The following is a 20,548-nucleotide window of genomic DNA, read 5'->3' as shown; positions in this document are numbered from 1 at the left end:
CTCAGTACTTTCAGCACAAAAGCAAAGTGAACCCTGATCAGTAAAACACACTGTATATCAAAGAAACAAGACTGATGTTAGAAATTACAATATGTGAGTTCCTTTCAGCTAATGACAAATGGTGCGTCTCTGGGAGACATTCACAAAGGGTGGTAACGCACGCATATGCGATATGTATAAGCGGGTGACATGATATGATATGATAGTTTATTTATATAGCGCCTATACACAATGTGTTTCAAAGCGCTTCAAGGCAAGGGAGGGAACAAGGGAAAATACAATGACATTCTTACAGGTCATGAACAGTGAGGATGTGAAATTAACTATCATACTCAGCCAGACGACATTTCAGATAATGCAAGAGCTAAGACATAGATAAGGAAGGGAAGGGGAGAGTGGGAAGGAAATGGAAACAGACAAGCGACTACCGTACTAGGCCTGACGACATTTCTGGTAGAGCCGCAAAAAAACAAGGAGGCGAGGGAGAGGGGTGCAGAAAGGTAGGGGAGGAACAAAACAAGCGACTATCATACTAGGCTCGATGACATTTCAGATAGTGCTGGAGGGGGTATTGGGAGGAAAAAACCACTAAGGAGGGGGGGGGGACAGATGAGGTTGCTATTATACTAGGTCCAGGGACAATTCTGATAGAGTAAGAGCATAGAAGAAAGTAAGGGGAGGAGATAGGAAAATGGAGAAGGGAAAGGAGGAGGGAACAGAGAGTTAGCAGTCAGAAGAGTGGAGAAGCAAGAGTGGAGAGCGAATACAATTGCAGAAGTCAGTAGTAACACATAATGTTGCAAGCCAGGATACAAGATGAAGATGGGAACAGCATGATGCAGGGCCACCATGAGTACAAGATGCAAAGGAAGTCCAGCATGAGAGTTGAGAAAGGGTGACGCACCGTGAATGAATGAAGTCCATAAAAGTCAAATCCAGCATTGGCCACAAGACGGTGATGGTGAAACCAGAATTTATCAGGACAGACTCCTGCAGAAGTAGGCTTGAGGCGGCTTGAGAGGGATGAGGGGGGAGCAGGGTAGTAGAATCAAGCAAAACAGGCAACACCTTTGTACAAGATTGAATGGTGAATGGAGGTGGCGGAAGCGTTACTTCCACGCCATGCCTCCGCCACAGACATCAATGAAAATCTGGCGAAAAAGTTGAATGCATTCTTTTTACATGAAGCCAGAAAAAACATGAGCATCAATGAGTTGAGGTGAAGAGGAGAGGCGAGTTAGTGGAAGACAGAGGGAAGAAGGCAACATAAATGTAATGAGATGCCGGTTTCTTGTATAGCGCTTAACACCACTGCCCAGACTCTTTCAAAGCGCTCAGAGTGAGAAGAGGATAAGTCAGGAAAGTAGGGAGCAAGAGACTGCCACAGTGGGACCCTGTCCTCTTATATTTGTGTAATGTATTCCACGTAATTCCTTCCTAAAAATGATTCCATCCCCTTGGAGGACAGGTCCTGCGCTAAGCACGCATATTTAACAGTGAACCCCCTGCCCTTTGCAAACTCAAATCCCAGAAAAGCTGACTCAGCTCTTCATCCTTCCTGCTGAAAAGGGGAGCACCATCACATTTAGTAGTAATAACAGCTATTAGTAAAGCGCCTGGAAGCATATTGCGCAGAATTGAAAAAAAAAACACAGAAAGAAAGGGTGCCGAAATGTCTTACTAGCCCATAAGTCTTCAACAGTGCCCTGCCAGGTTCCTCTGCAGCAGGTGCATTCACGCAGGGTGGCCGCAGGCGTGCCCTTCCTGCCTGGCCTCGGTTATTGATTAACTAACAGGGATTGGATTCCAGTGGCAGCCAGCCACACGCCTGGGAGGGCACAGCTGGAGAGGAGTGCCTGCTTTTATTTATGGTGGGCCATCTGACTACTTCTCCTCCCTGAATGGCTATGGGTTGGCAGGGGTCAACTCTTTGTTTTTCGTCAGTTGCACGTTGTTGTTTTTTTTGTTGTTTTTTTTTTGTTTTACCTTAATGGGTGTTAAATCCATTACATTAGTCAACGCCTTTTTTTGGCGGACCCAGGATCCGATAGCACAGCGAGTAGAGCGCTCGCTTTGACATCTGTGCAGAGCCTGCCGATGCAGGTTCGAATCCCGGCAGGGCCAAACTCAGCCTTTCATCCTTGCGTGGTCGATAAATAAGCACCACGCACCGTGGGTAATAAGCAGCGCTCAGATACCTGAGGGTTCGTAGCGCTATATAAATGCTACATTATTTTATTTATTATATCGGTCTCCAACTTTAACCATGGCTTCTTAGCCTCATATGCGAAGTCAACGGGGTTCTGGTGGGTCCTGTGCCATGAGTGATTTTCCCTCTAAAAGTGCTCCTCATCACCTGGGGAATCCAACGCACTAATGTTGGTTTCATTTAAGCGAATACTGCATTCTGGGAGTTGTAGTCATGTTTTCACACTAACCGACTCAATTAATAAGGAGCCACGACGTCCTAGTGCCACGGATCCACATGGCGACACAGCGTAAACTATACATGCAAACTCCAATTGTTGAGACGAAGGAACGTGCAATCCCCGTAAATATAAAACCGCTTTAGGTCAGAATAAAAATATATAACACAAGGGGCAGAGAGGTGATCTGCCAAACTGAAATCAACATGTCCATGCGGCGTGAGGGGCTAATTCCCTCCTAAACCCGACTGATCACTTGGACTTTGGAATGTTCTCTTTGCTGAGCAGAGGGGAGGGGTGGGAACTCTTGAAGCTGAGCCCGGGACAGGCCCACAAAAGGATTCCCAGGTGAAGCAGGCCGAAGGGGCGGGGTCTGGCCCAGTCCCAGGCCTTCCCCCTCCCCCACCCCTCACCTCACGGGCCAGCCTCCTGCTGAGTCAGAGGGAGGCGCCCACACACTGCACCCTCTCCGCCAACACCAGTCCAGGGAACCCAGGAAGTGCGCCGGGGAGCCCAGGCACCCCGGGCAGAGGGTATAAAGGCACCCCACAGGAGCTGGGGCCGCTCATAACCCTCTCTGGACCTGTACCCGGCTCCGTTCTCTGGACTTTACGAACTAAGTGAACTGCGAAGCTGGCTCCCTGGTGGCCGTTCCCAGGTGAGTGGGGGCTGTGAGGGAGGGGGGAGAGGGTGTGGATTTTGTATACCCCCGGCCTTCTTTTTGTTCATTGTTTTTACCCACCTTGGCATGGTGTTGGTCTAATATCTGTGCCCCCCGCGCCCGAATGTTATGTTACCTGGTTCAAGGTTGCGCCTTTCATTGAGCTGGGAAAGATGAAATGCTGAATTCGTGCGGTCTGCATTGGAATCTGCGCGAAGCGGGTTACGAACGGATCTCTTCGGCGTCTTCGATAACTCCCATCGCTAACTCGCTGCTATTGAAGCGGATCGCTGCAGTGAATGCATTGGCCCACTGAGCTATCTGGCTGGCTCCGGGAACCCGCAAGAGTTGAATGAACGACGGGGTTATTTTGGAACCTTGGACCCCCGGCGTACCCCGCAGGTCGGTGAACCCGCTGGCGAGCGAAAAGGATGGTTAAAGCCGGGACGGAGCTGTGCCAATAAAGCTGCGGGGGGGGGGGCTGGCGAGATAGGGTAGCCGGGACACTGAGCTCTTCAACGCTGTGCCAACCCCATAGCAAGAGCATAACAAGGCCCTGTGTGTAGTGCATGCCCGGGCGAGCTCTTCAAAGCGGTGCCACCCCCATAGCAGGAGCATAAGGCCCTTTGTGTAAAGTGCATGCCCGGGCGCGCCAAGTGTGCTGCTACCACACTAAGCAATTTTGTTATCAGATATTTGGGGTGCAGTGTTCGAGGCCTGGCTATCATGTGCCCACATGAAAGGCTCTTAGCCAGCTGTGGGTACTGTGTACATTGTAAGGTGCTTTCGTGTGTGCATGTTTTCTAAATGCTCTGATGTGGAGCGGGTCTGAGATGTTCGGGAAGGGCCGCTGGATTGGCTCGGGGTGTGTTTCCTATGTGCAAAGTGCTGCGGGCACAGGGTGCGCGAGAGGATAAGCGCTGCGGGCACAGCGTGCGCGAGAGTATTGTAAAGTGCTGCGGGTACCCGTGATGGGCAGTTGTGTAAAGTGCCTTGTTTCACAGTGCATTTGGTTGCACTGTCTGGAGAAATGTAAAGTGTCTGGGGGCGGGGGCGGGGGGGGGTGGCATAATGTACAGTGTGCATAAACCGTTCTTGTAATCTATTGTAAGGTTTACAAGAGACTTTTGTTGTGGGAACTACCTCTCGCCGCGCGTGAGATTTTAACTGTTTGGAGCAGTACAGTTTTAATCGTAATGCTATGAGCTACATTTGTGTTTTTTTTTTTAAAAAAAAAAATTCGCAGCTTTATGTGACTTGTGTGTGTGAAAGATTAATCATTGTTTTAAACAACTTTAACAAAAAAACGAGTTGTGCAGTATACACGAGACGCGTGGAGTGCTCCATGGTGCATTGCTTCTAAAATTGTCAAGTGTTCAGTTACCGTACAGCTGCTAGAGACGTCTAAAGTGTATTTTGAGGTTTTGATCGGTCTCATAAAATCAGTCCTGTAAAGTGCTTTAGAGCACAATCTGAACCTTGTGTTTTGGGGTAGGTTGCACACAGTAGCCAGGGGCGGGTAAACGCGTCTCTTGATATTGGGGAGGGGGAGTAGGGGGAGGTGCATTGTCCAGGACACTGAGTTTTCATGGAGGGTGCACTGCAGCAGGTAGCTAGCCTTTCACGCATGCCTCGTCCATAAAGAGTTTTATTGGCCCCTGCTCCGCTTAACGTCTCTTGGGCCGGTTAATTATCAGCCTCCGGGGGGCGCATCTAATTCTCCCCCCCCCCCCCACTGGGGACAATGCAGCCAGCGAGCGACCCCGCCCCCTCCAGTTGGCTCTGGCCCCCCTTCGGCGCCCAAAGTTTCTCACGGTGGTCTCTTTTTTTTATATGAAGCGCCCCTTCTGCTTAACCTCAGGACATCGTGTGGCTGCTTGGAACATGACTATTGGGCTCTGCAACACATATTGAGGGTTATGGGTGCACTGCACTAAGCTAACACTTCGGGAGGGGGCAGGGAGTGAACTCTTCACGTTTTGAGGGGTTCTAACTTCAGAGCCTTTGGGGAGAGGCACACTTAGTTGTGTGGGGGCCGGGGCATTACATTTTTTTGCACATTCTAATGAGACTATTCTGGACTGGATACAGGGGTGCCTCTTTGCTAATAGCAAGCCTCCATTTACACCATTTCAGCCTATAGCACCAAGCGGGGGGAGGGGGGGGAACTCTTGCCTCTCACCCACTACCATTACCCTTTCTTACAATTATCTGTCCCGTGTCAACATATTGTGACCATTCCACACCCATGCTATTGCGCCTCATGGCACAGGGAGGGTGGCGACTATATTAGAGACACAAGCTATTCCTCACTTTCCTCACTGATGAGGCACAAGGAAGCCGAAACATGTCTGGGGATGCCTGTGGTCTGTGCAGAAGAGATTTGAAGGCCGGACTGTGCACCTTTTGTGGTGGGACCCAGCTTGATTTGCACATGGTCGTTCCCCTGGGGGGTTGCCCAGAGCAATGTCTGAAGTTATGATTAATTCTAAACCTTCCAGCCATCACCTCTTTTGTTTTGCTCTATTAATACTGGCCCATTGTTTCTTCCAACCCATGGCCTCCGTTGGCATTGTTGGTGCTACCAGTGCCGGCGGAAGGTGTGGGCCACGTGTGGTGGTCCTGAGAGGCCCCATAAAAAACCTCAGGAACCATGATACGGTGGCTTCTGTGTCCCTTACACCCCACCCGCAAATCCTGGTTTTGGGGGTCCATGCAAATGTGAGCATTTAAAAGGCTGGCTCTTTTGTCAGTGGTGATTGGCTACAAGCATCACTAAATTAACATGGGGGGGGCTGTGAACGAAAGACCCCCCCCCCCCGCCATCCTCGTAGCTATGGAAACCTGCTTCTTCACTCCAGACTCGGAATCCCAAAATAACCCATTGCCCCCTTGTACTGTCATGATTTCCATTAAGTCTGCTTGACATGTTTTCACATGCACACATTTCCTTTTATTTACAATGTGCATACGTCTTGCAGAACCAAGAGGAGCACAGGTCCGCTTGCATTAATCTGCAGTCTCTTACTTGTACACTTCTATTCAGATGGGACACAAAGCTTAACTTTTACTCCTATGTAGTAATATATTTTCAGTAAGACTTGATGGATTACTCATGCTGGTTTTAATATGCATTTTAACCAACTAGAGCTGAGACTGGGAAGATATGTGCTCCGCCAAGGCCCTGCATTGCACCTGGGGCTCAAATCACAGCTTTGCCGCTTAAGGGAAGCGTGTGACCCTGGGCAAATCACTTACTATACCCTTTCTGCCAAAACTGTGTCTATAGGATTGATTTACCTTATACTGCATACACGTGTAACACTTCAAGTGGTTTAGCAAACTGTGGGTCTTTCTCTTTTGTATAATATTAGTGACTAATCCTATACGCATCAGTTATTTGCTTCTTGTTATATGCTTATAATCCAGAGGTTGTAGTGGGCAGGAACTAAAGGGTACAATGTTCTTTCTTTTTGGGGGAATCGGTCAATTCCCTTTTATTTGTTATGCTGCGGGGCCTCTCAAATCCTACCATCAGCCCTGGGTGCTGTGGTATGAACACCCTCTAGATCTGCTGGTGGCTCCTGGCACTGGGTGGAGAGTGTTGCCTGTGCATCAGTCGCCAAAGGGAGTAGGTGACGGATATGAGTCATGGGGAGTGACTGGACCCGTGACCTGGGCTACAGCTACAAATGGGCCAGGACTCACAGGCAGAGCACATCCTATCGCTGAAGGCACTTACCACCACATCTATTGCTGCAGGCATGGGCCCAAAATGCTGACACAGACTGCCACTGCAGGCCTACCACATCCTATATCTGCAGGAATGAGTCCAACATGCCGGCACTGACCACCACTACAGGTCCCACCACATCCTATCACTGCAGGCCCACTACATCCTTTCACTGCAGGCATGAATCCAAAATGCCTGCACTGACTGCCACTGCAGGCCCACTACATCCTTTCACTGCAGGCATGAATCCAAAATGCCTGCACCGACCGCCACTGCAGGCCCACCACATCCTGTCACTGCAGGCATGAGTCTCGCATGCAGCTAGTTTTGCCACTGCAGGTCTAGGGTCTACCAGGCACAGCAGACGCTGTCACTGGGGATCAAGGATGCCAAATCTGGGCAACCTCCATACCCGCAGGAAGAACTGTACCAAATACAGGTGTTCTTTAACAGCAGGTGGGGTGCTTACCCAATAAAGCGGATCGGGCACTGCAGACCCAGGAACCTCAGACAGCAAACCTTTGACACTGTAATTCTAAAAACGTCCAGCCCTGTCACTGCAGGTCCTGGCTATGTCAAGTATGGGTAATCCGCATATGACTTTCATGCTGCAAAACGTGTTATTGTGGGCACATGGGCCCTAACAGGAGGGGCAGGTGCCCCAACTTCAGACACAGCATATTCCAAATGCGGCCGTTTCAGGGGTTGCCCTGTATAAAAGTCCCTAGTTATAAAGGCACTGGTGTAGGACCGCCTAAATGGTTTAATGGTATACCATAATTGGTAACAGGCTTGTGAAGCGTTTCCTATATAGTTTGTGTACGTGGCCAGTGTGGTGTTTTCAGCGACAATTTTATAAAGAGGCTTACTAGAGGAGTTTTGCCATCTACAGTTATATCGGGGTGCATGTGTTGGAAAGCTGCTCGTGCTCTGCATTTTTCGGGGCGGTTGAGCGTTTTTCTGGACAGCGAATGTGTTTTGGGATTGTGCTGTTCACCTCTTAACTCGCCCTGGGTGCTGCTGGCTTACCATGGTACGCCTGGGCTGGGTCTACACAATTGTTCCTCCGTGACCTGTGCTGTCTGGCCTGCCTCACGCGGCACGTGGCACCGCTCGGTGTGTTTACTTCCGGGTTCCTCATTCCTACGTACACGTGAGGGTGCGCCGGACGTCACGTCGCTCCACCTAGTAAGAAAGGCCTAGAAAGAAAGCAGGGCTGCGTGGTTGGCGCGAGGCTTTGTCTCGTGCACTGGATTTTGCTCCTACACTGGGACTGCCGGCCGAGAGGTCCCGCGTTGAGCGCTCACCTCTGACATAGGATCCCCGCAGGTGACAAGTTAAAATGCAGTAGGGTGACCAGATTTCCAAAACGAAAAACCGGGACGACCAACAACATAAAAGAGGGACTACCCCATCACAGCCCACCAATTACTGCCCCTCCCCCAAAACGCCCCCACAGCCACAACCCAATCATATTTCAGCGCTTCTGTATATGATCTAATTCTTGCAGTTTTGTCTGTGAAACTTGACATGTTAATTCAAAACAAGGTTTGCTCCAATTGCTATTACATGGCTTTTTGTACAATTATTTTCAAGCCGTCTCAGTGGCACAGTCAGTAAGTGTTGTGATTTGTACCTGAAAAGTTGGGGGTTCCGTCAAAATTCTGAAAGTGTTGTGAAGAATAGTTAAAGTTTTAATTACCGTAGCCACCCAACCATGCAAAACCCGGATGGGTTTCTAATATGAAAAAACTCCCGGGACGGAGGCTGATTTCCCCGGACTGTCCCAGGGGAAAAGCGGGACGTCTGTGGTCACCCTAAAATGCAGGAGCTGAAGAGTTCAAATGCAGGGGGTGTGAGTGGCTCAGCACTTCATCCTTGGGCGGTAGACGAGGACTCGCAGCATGTTTACTTTTCTGGTCCCTAGTTTAATGGTAGTCACATACTTAGGGCCACTGAGTTCAGAGTGAACAAGGTAATGCCCTGAACTGAAGTGTAACACAAAAAAAGGGCAAAAACGCAACTGTATAAAGTTTCTCTGCAGCACAGAGAGTTTTTTTCACAGACTGTTAGTGGCTTTGGAGGACAGGGTTGTCAGGAAAGACGGAAGGATGGAGCGATTTTCTTACTACAGCTGTCTCATCCAAATCTAATACTCGAATGCGCTGATGGGCCGCTTATCTAATGGGGACAGGGAAAGAAGGTAAAGGCACTATGAGTTTACCATTTGTCCAATAATAGAATAATCTTCACAATCTAGGTGAATGTTACAACCCTGTCGGTCCTGGGCCACTAAATTCCATGTCAGTTAATACATGAAAGTAGAAGTGTTAGAAAAGGAACACCCATGGCGTGTCATCGGCAGTCTAGTCTGGGTACGTTAACAGTTTAATATCCCGTAGACTTACTGAATAATCCTAGGGTACCTTGGGGGGGGGGGGGGAAGAAATGGAAAACCCAATCAAACAGCGGTGTGTCAAAAAGAGTGACACCACCTATTGGGAATGCCAAAAAAGACGACCAGGCACAAGTCCACACTTTCTGTCCGTGAGTACTTAATATAAGACAGAGAATGTGGAGAGTAAAAACGTTGCTCAGAGTGTAGGTAGGCTTAGTTTGGCCTCCACAGTGTAGCACCACTGTCTAGCAACCTAGTTTAATGGTCCACAGTGCAACTGCCCCAAATTCCGGAAAAAGTAAACTCTATACTAACCCTCCATCTTCCCACACGGTCTCAAATATGTGTGTGTGTGTGTATATTTAGTAGACCATGGCATTACTTTCCATGTATGCAACATATTTGAGACTCACTCACAAACATAACATTATTTCACTGGGATAATCAAGGATTAGTGTACCTTTTATTTTTTTAATCTGACACTTCTCTGGTTGTATTGTTTCTGTGAGTGCACTGAGACCTATGGGCATGCTGCTATAAGTGTAATCATGATCTTGCTTTAATGGGGAACGCTGGCATTTGAGCCCAGTTTTCAATATCTTAGTTTGTAATTTGACAGCAGGCTACATAACCTCTCCAGGGCTTAAGTCGAGGGTACACGCGGCACCTTGATATGCTTAATTCTGGTGGACACATTCAATTGGTATGATAATGAGTCCCTCTGCTTTTTCTTTTAGGGCTTGACCCATGCTTCTCCCATCCCATGGTTAGTTTTAGAACCATATAAAGAGGTGGCAAAGCTAGCCAACATTCAAGGTATTCTTACATACTGACCTTATGTAATATAATGTAATATTTTGTCTTGTAACTTGCAAGCATAGCGCCCAGATGCCTACGGGCTTGAGGTACTCTATAAATAAACTAAACTAGAGATTTCTTTCATAGAGCAGAGCCATTGCTGAACAAGTGGGTCTGAGATTGCTCCCTGAGCCAAACATGAGCTGGCATGGCAAAAAACCGTATACTTGACTTTCTGCCAGCCCAGTACACAAAGCCATACCTGCACCCTGTGTGCCCATCCCACAACATAAGACCCTCACTTGTCATTCTGCCTCCTCAATAATAATAATAATGTTTTAGAGCATATACACCCTTAAGAGTGAGGCTTTTGCTGCAGAGATTTAAGGAAAATAAGTTGCAGTTATGAAAAGTGATTTAACATATTGTATGAAGTGGGGATGAGCCCTGTCTTCTTGGCTCAGAAAGCAGGGGAAAGGTTGTCATCTCCTATCCCATCTTCAATATTATTATTTTTTTCATAATTCTTTCTACAAAAGACACATGCTAAACTAGTATACTGTACAATAACTCTGGTTTTCAAAGCACCAATGTATCAACAAGGGAGACTCCTATTATCTGTATCCTGAGGGAAATGCATCTGAGAAATAGGCTAATATATAAGTATAATATGAAAATGTACTATAATTATAATCTTAGTCTGTACAATTGTGTGTACTTTCAAAGCACCAAGTCACATGATAAAGCAACTTGAAAACATGTAATAGGCGTTGTAATTGAAACATATGTGCATAAAACAAGCATGCATCACTTTGTAAGAAAAAAGATAGTGGTTCAAGCCAGTCCCAGTATCTGGTGCAGTGGCATTCTGGTCAGACATCAATCTCCATAACAGTCAACCTGCTGTGTGTACCTCTCTCATTTACTGTATTTTCTTTACCCATCATCCTCAAGTGTCCTTACTTTGTATCACATTCTCAGTGCCCACCCCCTGTTATTTTACAATCAACTTGCAGACCTCGGTTCCCATTTTGCCTTGTCCTTTTAACTATAACTCCATCCCCTTCCCTTGCATGCACCTGCTTCCCTTGCCCACGTCACTCAGTCACCAATTCCTAGCCACTCGCGCCCTTTAATTGCCCATTACACCAATCCCATTTGTTGTCCCCCACCGGCCTCTGTTGCCCTGGCTTAGTCAGAGAGTAGACCATCTTGATTTGCCAGTCAGTCTCTGCCAGACCCCACAAGAGGTCATCGTCTGCGTCTTGCTGGTTGTAAAGACTGGTAGGGGGTGTCTGTACTTCCGCTCTCAATATGGTAGAGGAGAGGCACAGATGACCCCAGCCAAGATTCTCTATAAGGTAGCAATGGACGAGCAATCCAGGCCTAGCTTCTCAGGAGGTGATGCGGGCTGGTTCTTAAGTACAGTGTAGTCCCCGAACCCCCACAAAGGAATGTCCACACACTGTATTACTGAAAACGCAGTCTTTATATAATTAATATTCAAAGGTATGTACACGATCACAATAACGCACTTTGTACTCGGAAGTCAATAATGATAAATATATACAATTCTAAAGTGGTACCACTAATGTTATCGAATCTCATTAAAGTGCATCAACTGTACGGTTAAAATGTCACACAGATTAATAACGAGGAAACCAGCAATAGAGATCGGCAGGAACGTAAGATGGTTGAAACAATAGGCAGAATGCTGGCCCATTACCTAGACACAGTTCTGTGTGGAGATCCCCCCCCCCCTCCCCACCTGAGCAACCTGTAAAATAAGGATTGATTGCACAAGCCCAGTCCATATGCTCAATAGTCTCACTTCTTCCTATTAAGGTTTTACCCCCCGAATGTACCTGGTGGAGTAGAATTCTCCAACGATGCGTTGACCGATCCTTCTTGAGTGCCTCCCTTTCAGGTGGGAGCCACGGATCGTCGAGTGGTGTCGGGGAACTTGGCGTTCGGTGTCGGGGGAATCGATGGCCCTTCTTGAGTGCCCTCCCTTTAAGGCAGGGGTCACGGGTCGTCGAACGTCCGACGGTGAACAGGGTGAACTACGGCAGGGAAGTGGCAGCTTGTTCCTAGCGGTGCTCGTCGACGACAGAGCGTTGGCGTCCTGCAAGAAAGAGGCGTGCGGGGCACCTCTGTGATGATAGTTCTGGACCACAAAGAGATGATGAAGAACTGTGGCCCAGCAAGGGCGTCGAGTCGTCGGCGTCTCTGTGGTCCTTAGGTGGCGGGAAACCCACCGGTTGATGCTCCTCGGCGCGTCGACGGTCAGGCCTTCTCCAGCGGGAGACAAGGTCCGGCCTTCTCCAGCGGGAGACAAGCGTGTGATGATGCAGACGGGAGCGTCCGATGATCAATTGAAGTTCTTAGGCAAACCGGAGCACGGCGGTTGTCGACAGTGGCGGACAACAGTCCGAGTGCTTCTCCTTGGAGTTACGCAGCAGTCCCCGTATCGGGTCGGCAGCCTGTCGAAGGTCTGTCTACCAGGGAGTGTTGGCAAAGATCAGCTGTGCACGATGGTCCCTCGGAGCTCGGGAAGAGGGCGCCTTACCAGGTCCTCTCTGGGTCAGTCCTTGGAGGCACAGCAGCTTTCAGATTGTGAAGGAGAGCAACAGCAATTCTTCTCGTCCAGCAGGGCTTGAAGGTCAAGCGTCAGTTACTCGTCGTAGTGGACTTCAGCTTCTGAACACGATTCCTAGCAGTGAGAGGTCCCCAGATATACTGTTGATCTCCCATTCATTCCGCTGGGTCACACTCAAGCATCCAATCACGACTACGGGCATTCGTGCAGGCAGGCAGCCAATTAGGCACACAAGGTATTCAGGCCATTCACTTCTCTCCAGACACTCACAAGTTATGTGTATTGGATCAAGTACCGAGCCATTCAACACTCCAAGCTGCATTCATACCGGTTTCGGGCAGGGTTGTCCCAGTCATTGTGTCAAGCACCAGATACTAGACACCCACAACACAGAATGCATATTCATCACACACTTTATTCACCCAGGTCCCACCCACAGGAGGTACCCACAACATACATCACCTGGAAGGCTCCAGCCAGTCTGGCCGGGCCTTCACAACAACACCATATGTGGCACTTCCACCCAACAGTCAGGGGGAAGGGACAGAGTCCGGGCTCCCCAGGACTTTGGGAAAACAAGGTAATGGGGAATAGAAAGCAAGAGGCCACAGGGGCCATCTTGTTTTCCATCAGGAATCAACGGATCCCAATGGCAGGGCCGGGTAATCCCAAAATGGAGGATACTCCGCGCACCTTTCCAATTTCAGCATGGAGCTGCCACCAGCCCATACCCTGCTCTGCGGGCCACCCACAGGTGCCCAAACGCACTAGGTTGTACCCCCGCCCATGGGTGCCATAAGGGTATCCCACAGGTCCGTTCACCAAACCAAAAGAGAGCTGCACCGCCAGGAGTCCCACATGAACTCCTGTGCGGAAAACACGACAGAACACACAATAAAAAGCAGTAAAGGACAAGGATACGGAGGCCCTGTCCCTCCGATGCGTTTCCAGCATCACACTGGTAATTCTGGCAATGAGGTCTGCCCTTGGACACTGCAGAGTGAAAGCCGGCGGAGGGGCGTGGATTTTTTTTTGTGTGCTCCTAAATTGCACTTTCTTGGAAAGTGCTGCATATTTCAACTCAAGAATGATCCTTGGAGCTGGTGATGGAGAGGGAGCAAGAGCGGCCGATTATGTGTGTGTGTTTCAGTGACAGTGTAAAGTGTAGGTGAAAGAATGCATCTGTGCTAATCTGGCTATCTGAATCTGATGTTTGATTTACATGTGTGTCTTTTGTTGGTCACATAAGAGAAGTGTTCAGGACAAGACAATGAAAAACGATCACACATTGAAGGTGGAGGTACAAAATCCAAACTAGCACCACATTTTTTAAATCTTTTACAGAACAGAAGCTTGCCTTCATAGAAGGCAATCAATGTTTACAAAGGGCCATGTTGAGGGGGTGAGAAGGTGGTTATCTCTGATTGCCTTCTCATCACCATGCCCCTATAATGCATAAAAGGGCCAGAATTGACCCTTTGGTGCATACATTTAAGTCAAGACTGAATGAAATGATGCACCTTTTAACATTACCACCATGGGAGGTGGTATTTCTGAAATGGCACTGGAGATATTTCAGAAATATCTCCTCTTCAGTAAACTTTGAGTAGGACAGATTTTCAGAAATTCCACTGGCAGAATTTTCCTTGGCTGTATTTTAAAAATTCGCCCAACTCTGAATGACATCGTTTGTAGTCTTCCAATAATTAATACCTAAATATTGCATCGTTCTAGGTGTGTTTTTTTTCAACGGAGTCCAAAAATAAGTACAACAAACTGTCCAAAAGACATTTCTCAGCTCCTGTCTCCCCCCATTCGAGTCGGAGCCCGGGAGCAGGCAGGAGCCCCTCCCCCAGCCGAGGATCCTCTTCGGCGCTCTGATCGGCGTCGGAATCCCTGCATCAGCTGAGGAGGAGCCCCATCTGCCTTCATCCACCCCATCGAGGCCCAGTCTGCCTACACTCGGCATCCCCCTCCCCTCCCTACAGAGGTGAGGAGAGCCCCCCCGCGGCAGCTGCGTGCCGCTCGCACTTCCATCAGCTGTTCGGATCAGCTGCCTGACCAGAAGATGGCCGACGGAAAGTTCGGCACCACAGCGAGGCTGTCCCTTGGCTGCTAGGCAACGGCAGCCTTTATCCCCCAGAGGGCCACACCGGCAGGCGGAAGCCGGCCACTCCTGTTCGCTCCGGAGAGCGTGGCGTGGCCACCCCCCTAAGATCCAGAGCACGTAGACATTCCACAAACCTTCTCCCCACTTCCACCCGAGGTGCAGGAGCTCCGGACCATGTCCCTGCAGGAGCAGAGGACCAACGACCCCATTAGCCATTTCCAGGCATGAGCGCACTTCCTTTGGTAAGCGCATGAGCACCTCCTTTCCGCTCCGGCGAAAGCCCTCAGAAAATTTGCATCCCGCACACGCTCAACTGTCTATTGGGCCTCTATCTCACCCACTAGAGGCAAGACCAGCACCTGTTTTGTACCTATATAGCTATGTACCTACCAGACACTGAGGACATACGATGTTGACACACATGCCGTGTGAATGTAGTGAGTTTTAATCACTAGCCCAAGTATTATGACACATACTCTCTAGCAAATCACCTCCTTAACACTTACCGCTAACAACCTCAGATACTCAGTTGATGCATGATCCCTAATGTGATTTCTGGCTGTGTTGTGACTCTCGCATCTAGGCGAAATACTGCCCTGGTTTCTACTATGCTCCTAATGTGATTTCTGGCTGTGTTGTGACTCTCGCATCTAGGCGAAATACTGCCCTGGTTTCTACTATGCTCCTAATGTGATTTCTGGCTGTGCTGTGACTCTCGCATCTAGGCGAAATACTGCCCTGGTTTCTACTATGCTCCTAATGTGATTTCTGGCTGTGTTGTGACGCTCGCATCTAGGCGAAATACTGCCCTGTCAACTAACCCGCACTGCCTGCCTGCCACAACTTATGCCTGCCCAGCTCACCTGCCCACACAGGTCTTAGCATTCCTACCCCTGCCTAGACTACCTTACTAGACTGCACCCGCCACCTGCCTACACCCTTAGCCCTAACTTGAAGTTGCCTCATCAACTCCTCCCTGCCCATGACCACTATGAAAACCTCCCCACACCATTCACTTCACCTCATACTGAGCCTCCTTACCACCATGGCACTTACACTTGCCGCCTCACACCCTCCTAAAGACAGAAACATGAGGCTGAGGGCAAGACTCCCCAGCCTACACGAACCATCATCCTACCACAACCACAGAGGTTACATTAATCTAGCAAACAAACGCTCGCAACATACCAAATCTGCCCCTCTCATAACACCCAACCAGACACCGTCACAAAGAGACACCCTAACCAAAAATAAACAACCCCCTACCACTACACTAGCTAATACCTTATCACTTACTCGTTCACTAGTCAATGCTAGATCCATGGTAGCCCACGCAACAGAGATCTCTGACACCTTAACGAATGAGAACCTAGACCTACTAGTCATTACCGAAACTTGGCTCCATGAGGCGGCTGGCCCAGCCATCATGCTAGCAATACCGGACGGCTACCAACTCCTAAGAGTTGACAGACCTCACACCAAAGGAGGTGGCCTAGCCATTATCCACAAATCCTCTCTACCCATCAAATTAGCCACTAACGTACTAATTCAATCATGCGAACTCCTTACGCTAAACTTCACCTCTCGTGCAACCGTACCCTCACCATGCACGTCATCTACAGACCTCCAGGACCACTAGGATCCTTTGAAGATGACCTAACCAGTATCCTAACCAATAACACTAAAGACCATGCTCAAATCCTTCTACTGGGAGACTTTAACTTGGGCTTCAATGACTGTAATGACAAACACGCCCTATCCGTTGCTACACTTTTGAATGACTATGCCCTAACTCAAAAAGTCTGCTCCCCCACTCACGTCAAAGGTAGGACATTAGACTGGATTGCTGATCGGAACTGCAACATCAGCATCACCAACATCCTGCCACAATCTTGGACCGACCACTACTTAATTGCATTCAACGCCTCTCTTGACCTCATCCGACCCAAACCTATACTCATGGCCCCGCCTCTCCCTACCAGAAGTAAAAAAGATATCACAGCAGAAAGACTCCTACCTCACCTTCTCCCCACACTCCACAATCTAGACACTACTACAGACCCTACTCTGCTTGCGGAAGTATACAACAACACGATGACTAAGGCACTAGATTTGATTGCTCCCACCAAAACTCGCAAAAGCAAACAACTCTGTCACCTGAACAACTGGTTCACACCACAGCTGAAAGACCTCAGAATCCAAAAAAGAAAGCTACAATCAATTTGGCAACACTCACCCTCGGTGGAGAACAAAATCAAACTAGCCACACTTGCCAAACAGTACAAAAAGGAAATTATAACCACCAAAAGGAACACCTTTAACAACAGAATATTTAAAGCTAAATCAGACACCAAGGAACTATTCTCTATCCTCCGGGAAATGGAATCACCCATACCCCCGACTGATAACTTCCCAAAAAACAAACTCTGGTGCACTAACATACAAAATGCCCTCGCGGGCAAAATTAGCCTGCTCCAAACAAAAATCGCAAATAAAAAAGCCGCCCTGCTCCTGCAAACCGAACCCATACCTCACTCAGAACCTCCCTTAAACCAGCCTAACACTCCTCACCCATTCAGCTTCAGACAAGTAACCATACTAGAGACAGAAAAAATCATACTATCTCTAAAACCATCCAATTGCAAAGGAGACAACTGCCCTCCCCAAATCATAAAAGATGCAGCTAGAGACCTAGCCCCCTTCATCTCTAAACTCATCAATGCATCCTTGAAGTCAAACCTAGTGCCCAATAACCTAAAACACTCCTGGGTGCTCCCCCTCCTAAAAAAACAAACACTTGACCCTGCTATACCGACAAACTACAGACCCATCACCACCGTCCCATTCTTGCTTAAAATCATTGACAGAGCAGCGTATCTGCAAATACAGGATTACTTAGAAACTAACAATCTACTAGGCTCTCGGCAATCAGGCTTCCGTCCCCTTCATGGAACTGAGACAGCCCTGATTGACCTCAAGACCCAAATTGACGAGCTGAAGGACAATGGCAAATCGGCCATGCTACTCCTCCTTGACCTTTCCGCGGCTTTCGACTTGGTAGATCATGCAGTTCTATGCAATCACCTTAGTTCTGCCGTTCATTTTTCAAGTGATGCCATAGCCTGGATACATTCCTTCCTGGCAAACCGGACAATGAGAGTATTTTCCCCCCTAGCAGCTGCTGATCCCATACAAGTTTCATGCGGTGTCCCCCAAGGATCATGTGTATCTCCAACGTTGTATAACATCTTCACTAAGCCCCTGTTCGACAAGCTGGATAGACTGGGTGCCATCTACACTAATTACGCTGATGACACGCAGATCCTTATTCCCCTCTCAGGCAACTTCTTGGCGGACACAGCCTTAGTGAACAAGATATATCTCCTTATTCAGGCATGGATGGCATCTCACGGCCTCTGCCTGAACGACGACAAAACTGAGCTACTGATCCTCGGCTCAGAGCTGGCCATCAAAAAACTGGACCCTAATTATGCCTCATTTAACATAGACAATAATATCATTAAAGTGATGCCTGCAGTTAAGACTCTCGGGGTCCATCTTGATTCAGCGCTCAACTTCAAGAAACAAACTAACTCACTAGCATCCTCCACTGCATACACCTGTAAACTGATCCGAGCATGCAGACCTTTCCTAACGGAAGCTAGTTGCATTACCCTAGCGAACGCACTCATCATATCCAAGCTGGATTACTGCAATGCCTTATACGCTGGCTCCAACAAATACATCCATGACAAGCTCCAAACGCTCCAAAACAACGCTATCAGAGCAGCTTTAAACATTCCTAACAGAGTTCATATCTCCACCGCTAGGAAGAACATTCACTGGCTAAAAATCAAAGACAGGATTGCGCTCAAGACCTTATCCCTTACCTCCAAATGCCTCAACCACATAGCGCCCCCCTACCTGGTAAACAGAATCAACAAGAGAATCTCAAACCGACCCACCAGAACGACGAATGCCTACACACTAGTGGTGCCCAGATACAAAAAGAGCACAGCGGGCGGCTCTAGCTTCCCGGTCATAGCTGCTCAAACCTGGAACAAACTCCCCCTTGACCTCAGAATAGACCAACCATACACCAGCTTCAGGCGTAAAGCCCTCTCCTGGATTCGCTCCCTCGACACTTAGCCCGTCCGTCCACCTCACCGCCACTTTTCCCGGATGTGCATAACTAGATTACAGGTCGCTAGACTACCTGCTCTATCTACAGTTCTGTATTTTGTACTGCCTGTATATGCTTTCCTCTCATCTGTATAACCTTTTCTTGTATTGCAACTTAGTTCTCAAGTATTCTTGTACTGCCTGCGCCCAGTTACCCTCGCGGGTTTGGCTTCTGCGCTATACCAAATAAACAAACAAACAAACAAACTATGCTATGCAAGTAACATCCATTGGTGCTCCTTTTTTCAATGGACAAATCACCAGAACGTAGGTGAAGCATTCGAGGAGAAACTTTAATAAGATATGGTCCCTTACTTCCGTGCCAAGTGGATGCTGTGATAAGCTTCTATGAATTGTAACAGACCAATGGGGAGCAGTGGAGAGTTATTTAGATGCATACATGGCCACTGGTCGGTATGAACATGCCCCTGCAGCGTATACTCCTCTCGGCCTCACTCACTGTCGAGGCCCATGTATCGGGGCCACCCAGGCACATCTATATCATTGCTGAAATGAAAACGAATGCCGGGAAAGTTTGTCTGAATTCGAGTACCTCTGCACAGGCCCCTACATCTAGCTGTCTTTCTGTGCTTGACGTTTTTCTCACTTGACACCAACCGCGATAGTACGGTAGATCCTGCAGGTCCACTCCCACATAACGGGACGGCGCTGGGGCCTTTCGACCTTTTCAAATGAAGGGGACCTCAAGGTGGCCCCCATATTGCCAGACAGGCTATATATAATATGATATATGATATGGCATTTATAACGCGCCTATACACAGGTGTTCGGCTCATTGCCTTTCAACACTGTTCCTCCACGTCAGCCACTTGCTTACAAAGAAGGATTCGTAGCTATGCAGCAGGCATTGAGTGTTTCTGCTCCCTGCTGGCTCGCCGTCTCGTGAAATTGTCATCTGTCTCCATTATAATGTATGCCACTCCACGGATGTCTCAGACTGCTTTCCGCATTGGGGAAGGGAGGCCCCCCCACCACCATGTTGAACTAGGTCCCAGCACATCTTCAGCTGGGCCTACCCACCAAATACATGATGGCCACCTTGAGTTTAGCTTTTTTTCAAACCTAAAGGAGCTTCGGAGGGAGGGATGCTGGGCAAAGGTTGGCCAGTGTTCTTTTAACAACAATGTCACTTTTTTTATAGTGCTTTCTGCCGTATTCCTCGTGCTTCTAAGTGCTTTAACGGTAGACGCCAAAACTGCTTAGCATAGTTGTTCTCAACCTCAGAAGGGAGTCGCGGCTGTAAGTCGATGGGCAGGACGATGTTTGTGTGTGAGGCATACTCCAGTCCTTCAATATTAATAAAGAACTTGGCTTAACGCATTATGCGTATCGACTTTCACACCCCCTCACTTTCAGTGGCCTGCCTGCCTGGTTCACACTGGCCTGTAGGGCAATGCTGGTAGCGCGGCCCAACATGCGAGTAATTTAAAAAGCACTCTCTGCCACTACCAACAGAGCCCTATGGGGTGGCCCTTGCACTGTCTGGGGAGAAGGGCACCATGCCGTCTGCAATTCTGGGCCCGTTTCTTACTGTTGCCCATACATCTATAAAGTACCCGTTTCTGTTGGCCCATCTATCCGACTGTGCGCCCGTCTTCCCGCGCGCTCTATCGCCCCTGT

The 20,548-nt window shown here is 48.6% G+C and overlaps 1 protein-coding gene across 1 annotated transcript in view; it reads left to right on the top strand.

Annotated features, from left to right (window-relative positions):
• The first annotated feature begins 2,844 nt into the window (after positions 1–2,844).
• Positions 2,845–20,548, top strand: part of TNK1 (tyrosine kinase non receptor 1) — a 36,588-nt gene continuing 18,884 nt past the window's right edge. Inside the window, exon 1 of the mRNA XM_069644747.1 lies at positions 2,845–3,084. The gene's annotated coding sequence lies outside the window, so the exon portion shown is untranslated. The remainder of the gene's footprint in view (positions 3,085–20,548) is intronic.

Source organism: Ambystoma mexicanum, chromosome 1p (assembly GCF_040938575.1).
Source record: "Ambystoma mexicanum isolate Mex_15411 chromosome 1p, UKY_AmexF1_1, whole genome shotgun sequence".
In the NCBI taxonomy this organism is placed as follows: Eukaryota; Metazoa; Chordata; class Amphibia; order Caudata; family Ambystomatidae; genus Ambystoma; species Ambystoma mexicanum.
This window is presented reverse-complemented; position numbering and strand designations above follow the sequence as displayed.